Raw genomic sequence first — 9,679 nt, 5'->3', positions numbered from 1 at the left:
AGATCTCTTTTGTGGAGGAGCAGCAATTCAGCAATTCAGCAGAAAATTTAAGTGCTTTAAATGTGCTGTAAAATGTTGAGATCACCTCTAAAGCACACGGGGATGATACCATCTAATGTCCCTGAATTTAGCTGCTGCAGCAGCAGCTGTATAGTTTGCATCAGACGGTATAAAGGTGATAAATTAATGCTACTGGAAGATGCACCGTGCCAACCATCATGTTCTCCACAGAGTGGTATGGAGACAGCAGAGAGGCAGTGAGCTCGCATGCACCAGCCCCCTCTTCCTCTTCCTCCTCTCTGCTCCGTGCACAGTAGCACAGTGCATCTGTGTCATGTCACTGGGTTCTTGCGTCCCAGAGTAACCCCCCACCCACCCACCCTCCCATACCAGTGCAGTCTCTCTCTCTTTCTCTATCGTTCTGTCTTTCTCCCCCCCTCTCTCTTTCTCTCTCTCGTTCTCTCTCTGTCCTTGTGTGGCTCAGACTGTCATCCCCGATCTCTTCATCTTCTCTCTCTCCCTCCTCCACCTCTTCCCTCTTCCCTCTGCCTTCTGCCGGAGAAGTCTCCCCTCTTCTCGCCTGTCTCTTCCTCTATATTTAATGTGTGTCACTCTTTTAATATCTCCCCCTCTCCCTCACCCCATCATGCAGCGCAAACACACACACACACACACATGCACAACGCTGCTCTCTCTCTCTCTCCCATGAAGCATACACAAACATAAAACTGTCTCGGTGCATACATTAATAGATCCAAGCTCCTTAGCTGACTGCTGCATGCATAATCTATCTGCTCGTACAGAATGTGAACAGTGCACTTATGAAGATGTGTGTGTGTGTGTGTGTGTGTGTGTGTGTGTGTGTGTGGCCCTTGGCTCCTCCCTCCCTCCAGAGAGAGAGAGAGAGACAGAGAGAGAGAGAGACAGGTGTGGACCAGATTGAGTTCCGCCTCATTTCCTCTGCCCTGTGCAGCTGGTCAAGGACACATTTACACACACACAAAACACTGGCATGTTCGACACATGGTTACGCACACATGCACAGGCTCTCGGCGTGTAAGCGCAGAGACACGCACGCCGGCCGCTGCACACACCCCAAATAAAGACACAATTCAAATTCAAATGCGGCATTAGCATAAACTGGCGCGTGGCGTGGAGCGCTCGTGAGGCTTCCTGCACTTTGAATTCCTACGGAGGAGGATTACAGCGATGATTACAACTAGATTGGCATTTCCAGGGAGACGCTGACAGATGTGCAAATGCCGGGGATCCAGCTTCGGCATGAAGCCACTCCCAGTGCATGTGATATTCATACTGTATCCGCCACACACGCAACAAGACACTACAATATTTATAGGAGCCTTTGATTATTTATCTTTGACATGACAGTACTCGTATTGGCAATCCATTTTTCATGCTGCTATTAAATCTTTTAACCGTGGAGAGGAATTATGATCGTGAAAACAACACTCCGCCGACTTCAGTGAGTATTATGTTGATGTCAGTGCATGGCTCAGGAGAGCTGGCCATTACCACTCTGTTACATTCCCCAAATAGATGTGGGGAGCTACGATTACGACCAAGGAAAAGAGACGGTGCGGCGGAACGATGAACTCAGTTGAGTCTGGCTTCGCCCTAACCCAGACAACCAACAAAGAACAGATCACTAAAAAGGGGCAAGCCAAAACACCGTCGTTACGGTAAAGATTAAGCGGCGTGAGCTCGGCCAAACGGCTCGCTGCCAGTGCCTGCTTCTCCTCTCCCAGCCTTGCGCTCTCACCCCGGTGACCCGAGCGGAGACGTTCGTACCCGTTCGTCACCCACGAAGGGGCAGCACCTGGCGATGCAGGAGAGAAGAGACAAAACAAAACACGGCAACGGCATGTCAGGTGACGGAGAGTAAGACTGAGGATGTTTCTCAGCCGTGCCATGCAATAGATTTCAACAATGTTTCGTTCTGTTCTGCTGTCTGCCTCCTCGCTTGGCTTAGTGTCTTTGTTCGAGGTATTACACAGTGAATTACAAGAGGTAAACCTGGGAGAGACTCACCACACCGTCACACCAATATAAACATTTTTTTCTAATCTTTAATTCTACACTACGTTCCATGTTACCGCCGTATGATTGTAGATGGATTATAATGTGTGTGTGCGTGTGTGTGGTGCCCGTCTACTGTGGCTCCTGTCCAATGCAGGAAGTGTGGGGACACGGTGTCTGGAGCGCAGCCAAGCCGCCTGCCTTCTCTTTCAATACCCAAACACTGATACGCCGCCTTTAAGAAGTAGCCTCCTGGAAGAGACTCACCATGCAGGTTTCACATGTATACATTATGGGGGTGTATGCTTACTCTCTGGTGAAAGTGATCGAGTGCTTGTCATATTGTAAGTACATGTGCGAGTGTGTGTGTGTGTGTGTGTGTGTGTGAGCCTTTGTGTGTGTGTGGTCCTGTGAAGATGTTATGAATCGCCATGTGGGGATCACATGTGCCACAGTCGGATAAAGAGGTCTTTGTTAGGAGATGAAGAAGATGCAACTCATGTCACACACACACACACACACACACACACACACACATACATCCACTTCCGCACACACACTGTGTAATGTACATATATAGTAACCTATATAAACACACTCTACTGCTCTTGCCTCACTTTCTCTTTCGCAAAACGCAGCTGAACTCTCGTACTATGGCTGGTTGCAAATTAGAAATTTCCATCTGCAGCCTTCAGTGTTTAATAGGTATGAAATCATTGTGGTTTGGAGCGAACACACACACACACACACACACACACACACACACATCAGAGAGATTAGAAATACCTGACTCAGTGTTTGTGCTATGTGACGGTTAACTTAAACGGCATTGTGCAACTGGATAGTACAGTTTAGCACCTCGGCTCAGGTATGTGGGCTGGGCAGGGCTCGTCTGGCCGCTATCCAAGCTCGGCTTACACCATATGAACACACGCGAACGCACTCGGGGCCCCAAAGGCAGTCAAGTGTGCATCCACAGCTAATGCCTGCTGGCTTGAACACACCTTCGTAAATGCCTTTGCGTAATTACACCAACGCACTCGGTTTCCTTTAAGGTCCAGACTCATCAAACCGACATCAAAGGATTAACGGCGGCGAAAGACGACTGTGGCGTCACCTCACGTTGCCGAAAAGTCGCACTTGATCACAACACAGAGGCTGCACCCGTGGCTAAGGAGTGTGCAGCCCATGTGTTGCCTCGCATTGTGTTTTTCAAGTCAAGTTTCTCTCCTCACGCACTCATCACTGAGCTAGGGAGTTCTGTTACCACCTATTTTCTCTCAGAGCGAGTCATGGATGTGGCACACGTTGCAAAAACTTGGGCCAAAGATGATTATTACAGATGTTGGATTTGGTGTGTCCTGGTCCTTCGAGGTGAAGAGAGTCATTATCGGAGCCCCTGCACTCATCACCTTCAGCTCGCTTTTCTTCATTTTCCAAAGGGTTGGGCTGCCGTCGGCCACGTTTCTCAGTTTGCGATCGTGAGACGCGTCCAGACATGCTAGCTGCGCCTGCTCTTCACTCTGATGTTGTTGTTTTCAAACTACCGGCGAGTGTTGAGAGATTTGATTGCAATTTGCTCCTCGTAATCTTCAGTGATCAGTACAAACAGTCTCCTCATCCCCGTGTCACGTTCTCACCGTGGTGCTACCACAAAGCCGTTTAATGTGAGACGTATAGTCTGCACAGCCAGATGTGCAGTTTAGGTTTCCTGTTTGTTGCTGGCAGATGAAAAGAGCACAGGAAACTAATGTAAAAGTACATTTTTCCCAAGTGTTGGAACATCTGATTAGAAATGAATTTGAAGATTGTGTTTAATAGTGACACCACAGGGTAAACTACTCAAGTATCGCACTGTTGTGGTATTCCTCTGCTAGCACAGATGTTTCCTTTCTTTACGTAGTAGTTACGCAGTCACATTAGACGCTGTTTATTTTAGGATGAAGTCGACTTGCCAGGACTTCAGCCTGACGACAATGCCGTGTTTTATTTTGAAGGACCTGACGTCACGAGACCGCGCCGGCGTCCACTGCTGCGGCTGTGTGTGCCGTCTACAGTTGTCAGCTGCTGTGGTGTGGTTTGTGTGTGTGAGAAGACGAAAGAGCAGGGCAGCGAGAGTAGAAACGCTGCAGCGTTAAAAGGATTAGAAACATCAAACACCGATTTATACATGCTTCCTCAAATATCTCTCAAACCTCCTTTTTCGCTCGCACGCACATAATCGTACTGTTCGCAGGTCTTGATTTTGGCTGCTTCCTCCGCCGAGCTGCTTTCATTAGCGTCTGTCTAGACACGATTTATTACCAACTGTTCATTCTTGTCCTCTCTCTGTCTTTTTGTCTCATTATGGGCTCAACGCTGCCGCTTTCAGACAGTCTCCGGGTGTGTGCGGTGAGCCTCGAGTCGTGAGTCTGTCTGCCACCCTCCTCCTCTTCATGTGGGTGTCATTTTCCTGCTCGTCCCCGAAGAGGAAGTCTGTCTGTCTTGTCTGCCGCGTCGCAGCCATCCATCCGTTTCTTTGCGTGCGTGTGTGGGGATCGGAGTGGGTGTGATGGTTTGCAAAACGAGGCTTGGGTTTTGACCGTGACCTTTTACTGAAGCCATGTGGCAGAAGTTCACTGAGCCAAACATCCCCAACCACAGTCAACCTGACACTCCTCCTCGCTGTCTGTAGCTCTGCCAGCGCTGGCCTCGCAAACACATGCATGTTTACAGGCAAATGAGACAGAAAGCAGACTTGCTGCCTCTCTCATGCATTCATGCAAAGAATAAGATCCTCCAGCCAGTTTAAATCCACTTTATTGAACTTGACGCGTGTGATATTTGACATATTACCCATATAGGTTTACAAATAGCAAGAGAGCTCTGCAAAAAAAAAATTATTATCCATTGCAATTCATGGCATGTGTAAACTGTTGAGCAACCCTCCCCCTCTTGAAGAACAATTCCCTCTTACAGAAGTCCTTATCTATCGGCATCCTGATCTCTCACACACGTTCGAGATGTTGTGTGACCGCATTCCAAGAAATTCGGAGCCGTTCACGCTGGCTCCTCGGCGTGGGCGTGCTTATCAACTTTACAGCGTGTCCTGCAGGCTGCCGGTGTCTGCTAAAGGTTAGAATAAGGACTTTAAGAGTGAACGCCTTTGGCACAGACACAGAGAGAGAGAGACGCTCAGTGAATCTAGACAGCGGGACACGGCGGAAGAAAAACCCTGTCATTTGCCGCCGCTCCTGCAGCAGCCCACTGTTTCATGTTGCTGTGTGCAGGTATGAAGCATGTTGCCCCGACTTGACAAGGCCCAACTGAATCACCTGTGACTAAGGGCTGGAGCAGCCAAGGCATGGATACTCTACTCACGCCATGCAGGCTCACACATGCTGAGTCATGTGTGTGTGTGTGTGTGTGTGTGTGTGTGTGTGTGTTTGCCGTTAGGTGAATGGGATTTTATTGTATAGTGTTATTATGTACAGCATGCAGCAAAGCAATAAGACAGGGCTCATTTAAGAAACGGGTTTGTGTGTGCTTTTGGGAGTGGAACAACGTTTCTCTTGGAGAAGATGTTGACCCGGTGGCCTGGAGGAGGAGTGTTGTCTCAAGGTGACGGTTCACCGGTTTGCCTTTAGCCCAGCCTCTATCCTGGATCTGTTGAGATGCTTGCTCGTTGTTGCATGGCCACCGTTTCTTAAAATAGGAACCGTAATCTCTTTCTGCTTCTTCCTTTGGCCTCTGACACCTATTTATCTCCAGCTACTACTCAAAGTGGACTTCGTACGTTTTTGCTTTTACACACGGACGATAAAAATCTCTGTCTCTGTCAAACTGGCCCTGCTCTGTTATTACTCACCCCTCAACCTGTCTCAGGTTTTTAGGTTTTCCGCCTGTTTTCTCTTTTGTCTGCCTCGGGGGCCTTTTACTCCATCTTCTCCTCCCTTTTCTCTTCTCTGCCTCGTCATGTCTGTGTCTCTGTGCCTCCACCTCTCTGCTTCTCTCTCTCTCTCTCTCTCTCTATCTCTCTCTCTCTCTCTCTCTCTCTCTGTGTGCTGGTTAATGTCAAAGGCTGATGCACCCACTGCTTAACCTTTACAGACAAAAGATAAACATCACTTTCGATATCTTTCAATCGCTCACCATGCCTTTTCATTACTCGCGTTCTCTCTTTCACATCTTTATCTGTCTCCTGTTTCAATACAGATATGTTAATTGAAGGTCTACTACGCCGAGCGTGTTTCCTCTCTCGTATTTATTAGTTTTTATTTAGTTTATGCACACGGCGCTCCCGTCTGCCTCCCCTCCACAGTCCTGATATCAATCAAGGTCAAATGATTATTTCAAAGTTTGTGACACTTCTTTAATGTCATGAAAGATTATAATCTCAATCCGCCGCACATGCATACTCCTCCTCACTCCGGCTTCTTTCAAGGTGGCACTACTGACAAAATAACCAACATTCTTCCTCACCAGCGTAGCACACACATAGACACGCTCACAGCTGTTCCACCTTTACAGTGTGGCCAGCTGTGGCCCTTCAGGGAGCGTGCCCTTTGGCCTTGAGTTCAAAGGTTTAGGGTGTAGGAGGGGGGAGCTTAACCGCCAGGCTGCAAGATCAGTGAGGCCTGAGCCAGCTATTTCTGCCTCATATCGACTCAACTGTCACACACACACACACACACAAGCGTCCTCGGGCTATGTGTGTACAGCAATCGGTTCGGTGTGTACAGGCTCAGTAGGGAAACGTATGGAAGCCGCCACGCGTGGGTGTGTTTTATGTTGCAGCCCTGCAGGTAGAATATCAGAGACAGGGAAAGACAAGAGGTAAGAGCTTTGGCTGTGGCTTGTCCAGAGACACCAGAATCATCTGCGTGCATTTGCTGGAGCAAAAAAAGTTTCTGCTAAAGCAAAGTGCATCCTGTCTGTGTGTGTGTGTGTGTGTGTGTGTGTGTGTGTGTGTGTGTGTGTGTGTGTGTGTTGGTCGCCTGTTAGATGTTAAAGAGGGCAAGCTGGGTTACATATGAGGAGGAGGAGGACGAGGAGGAGGTGGTGGTGACATTTAGCTTGCAACTATTCAACCACAACCATTTTTAAAAGAGGGTGTTTGATGCATGTGTGTCTGGCTGCTTTAAAGAAAGTGTCTGTGTGTTCATTTGCACCTCTCCTTCATGGTGTCTGCAGTGTGTGTGGTGCATGTGTATGTAACCATGCCTGCTTTTAGTGGTACATCACAGGTGCTGTGTGTTCTGTACGTGGAGGTGTGTGTGTGTGTGTGTGTGCGTTGGGGGTGGGGAGGTGCACCAGAGTGCCACCTGTTCTCAGTCATGTGTCCCGGCTCTGACACTGTGAATCACTAGAACAGGCGGCACATGAGGAACACACACACACACACACACACACACACAGATGGCCACAGCGCTGGTCCGGGCCCTGCTGTGCATTTTGGCTGACACACACACACACACATACACACATACACACTGTGGTTTCATAAGCCACACTGAATGACATATGAACAACATCGTGAGCACATAACAGTCAGCAAACGTCACACATGCATAATGAAGGAGGTGAGCAGAATAATAAATGAGCTCCGGTTGAGTTGCACAGGAGGGACGAGGTGTTGATCTTTTAACCTTTGACTAAAGTGCTGATGAATCGATGCCCGCTGCTTCAACTCTTGTTGGAATGTCACAAAATGGGTTTGCGGCCTAGTTTTGACAAACGGTGAAAAATCCCACATCACTGCCGTCCCGGTATTTGATAGTTAAGTCGTCAAAGTGAAAGTGCTTTAGAAGCTTTTGTGCGAGCGTTGATGAAGTGACGCGTCAGATAATGAGAGGTTGCGTCTCGTGCATGTCATTGACACCGTCTACCTCTGGACTGACCTCTGGTTCTCTCTCTGCGTTGCGTTTCAGGAGGTGGGACGAGTCATGCTGGTCTGTGACTGCTGAAAGAAGGGCTACTCTACTCACAATCACCAGGTAAGACTCTCATATTATATTGTTCCTTCTCAGAAACACAAGCCATGTCACCACACAACATTTTAACATCTAAACTTGCATCATGTTTTATAAGTTTCCAGTTATGCAATGCAGAAAGGGTGTGAAGTATAATTACTCAGTGATAAGACAGGTAGAGCAGCATGTGTGAAAGGAGAAAGAGCAGTAGGAGGAAACAGGGGACACATTAGTTTAAAAGGCAGTGGGTTGTGAAATCATGGGTGTGAGTGAACCACCGCTCTTTTACGATCTCTCTCTCTCACACACACGCAACTGTTTGGTAGTCTTTTGAAACGTCTGTGTGTGTGTCCTGAAAGAGCTATGTACCTTTAAAAGCCTCTGAGCCAGAAATGAAAGTTTCACATCTTCATATCTTTGTGAGTAAAACCCACAAAAAAAAGGTCAGTGATTTGCTTGCTCATGCTTTTAGCAGCCGGTGTTCAGGCAATAGTGCAACGAGCAGAGCGGAGAGAGAGAGTTTTCTGTGATGTTCCAGCTTTTGAACGGGTCGGGGTTTTCTAGAAAATGATCAGCACCGTCCAAAAGGTTTTATAAACCCAATGTGTAATAATGAACTCACTCAGAAAATATTTGCCATGTTAATCAGTAATGAAAATAGTCATTAGTTTAACCACATTATTCCAATATGGGCCTGCTTTTATTTTAAAGTTTGGTTTCACTGAAGTGGAGTTTCATGAGTATTTTTCCGTAGTTTTAGTGTATAACCTGCAGTAGATGGTGGTGTATCGTTAGTTTGGATCATAGCAGCAACTCACGGTATTTGTCACTGGAGTCTGGTGGTTTTGAGTATCAGAATAACTGAAAACATACTATATCAGTATAGTTCACACTGATATAGATCTTGGTTTAGGTGCTTGGAAAAAAAAAATTGCTGCTGACCCCTTTCCACGGCGGTTAAGCGTACTTCAAACGGTTTTAATTATTTTAGCAAGTTTGATGGAAACTCCCTGGAAATCTTCACACTGAACTTCCACACACTGCACGTCAGAATAACTGTTTGGCTTTCGAGCGGGCTGCTGCAGCTCATTTGTTGGATGTTTGCTGTCTGTTCATCTCAAAGCATGTTAAAGTGGCAGCACCAAAGCATGTTATCTACCGAGCAGGCTCACGTGGATAGTTTTGACGCTCGTGTTTTTACTCTTTCAGAGGAAAAACCGAGCAATTAGATCAGGGGTGTCAAACTCATTTTAGTTCCAGGGGGCCACATACAGCCCAATTTGATCCCAAGCGGGCCGACCCAGTAACGCAATAGCTTATTAACTCATAAATAACGCAGACTCCAGATGTCTAACTTTGTTTTAGTGCAAAGAAGAACAAGTATGTTATGAAGATTTTACATGTAATGAACTGTACTTTAACAAAACATGTAATGAAATTTTGGAAAATAGTGCAATTGCTGTTTAGTTCTAGGTCTCAGTGTTGTGTTATGGCCACAACTCTCACTAAAAGTATGTGAACAGCATTGAATAGCAGTTTGTATTGGAAATTTTGCAGTTAATGTTTTTAACGTAATTTTTGGACCAGACTGGACCTTCTGGCGAGCCGATTTTGGCCCCCGGGCCGTATGTTTGCCACCCCTGAATTAGACCATCTGCTGAAAATGTAATGTGCTCCTTTTAGGTGCATTC

This window comes from Chelon labrosus (assembly GCF_963514085.1).
Source record: "Chelon labrosus genome assembly, chromosome: 1".
Taxonomy (NCBI): domain Eukaryota; kingdom Metazoa; phylum Chordata; class Actinopteri; order Mugiliformes; family Mugilidae; genus Chelon; species Chelon labrosus.
This window is presented reverse-complemented; position numbering follows the sequence as displayed.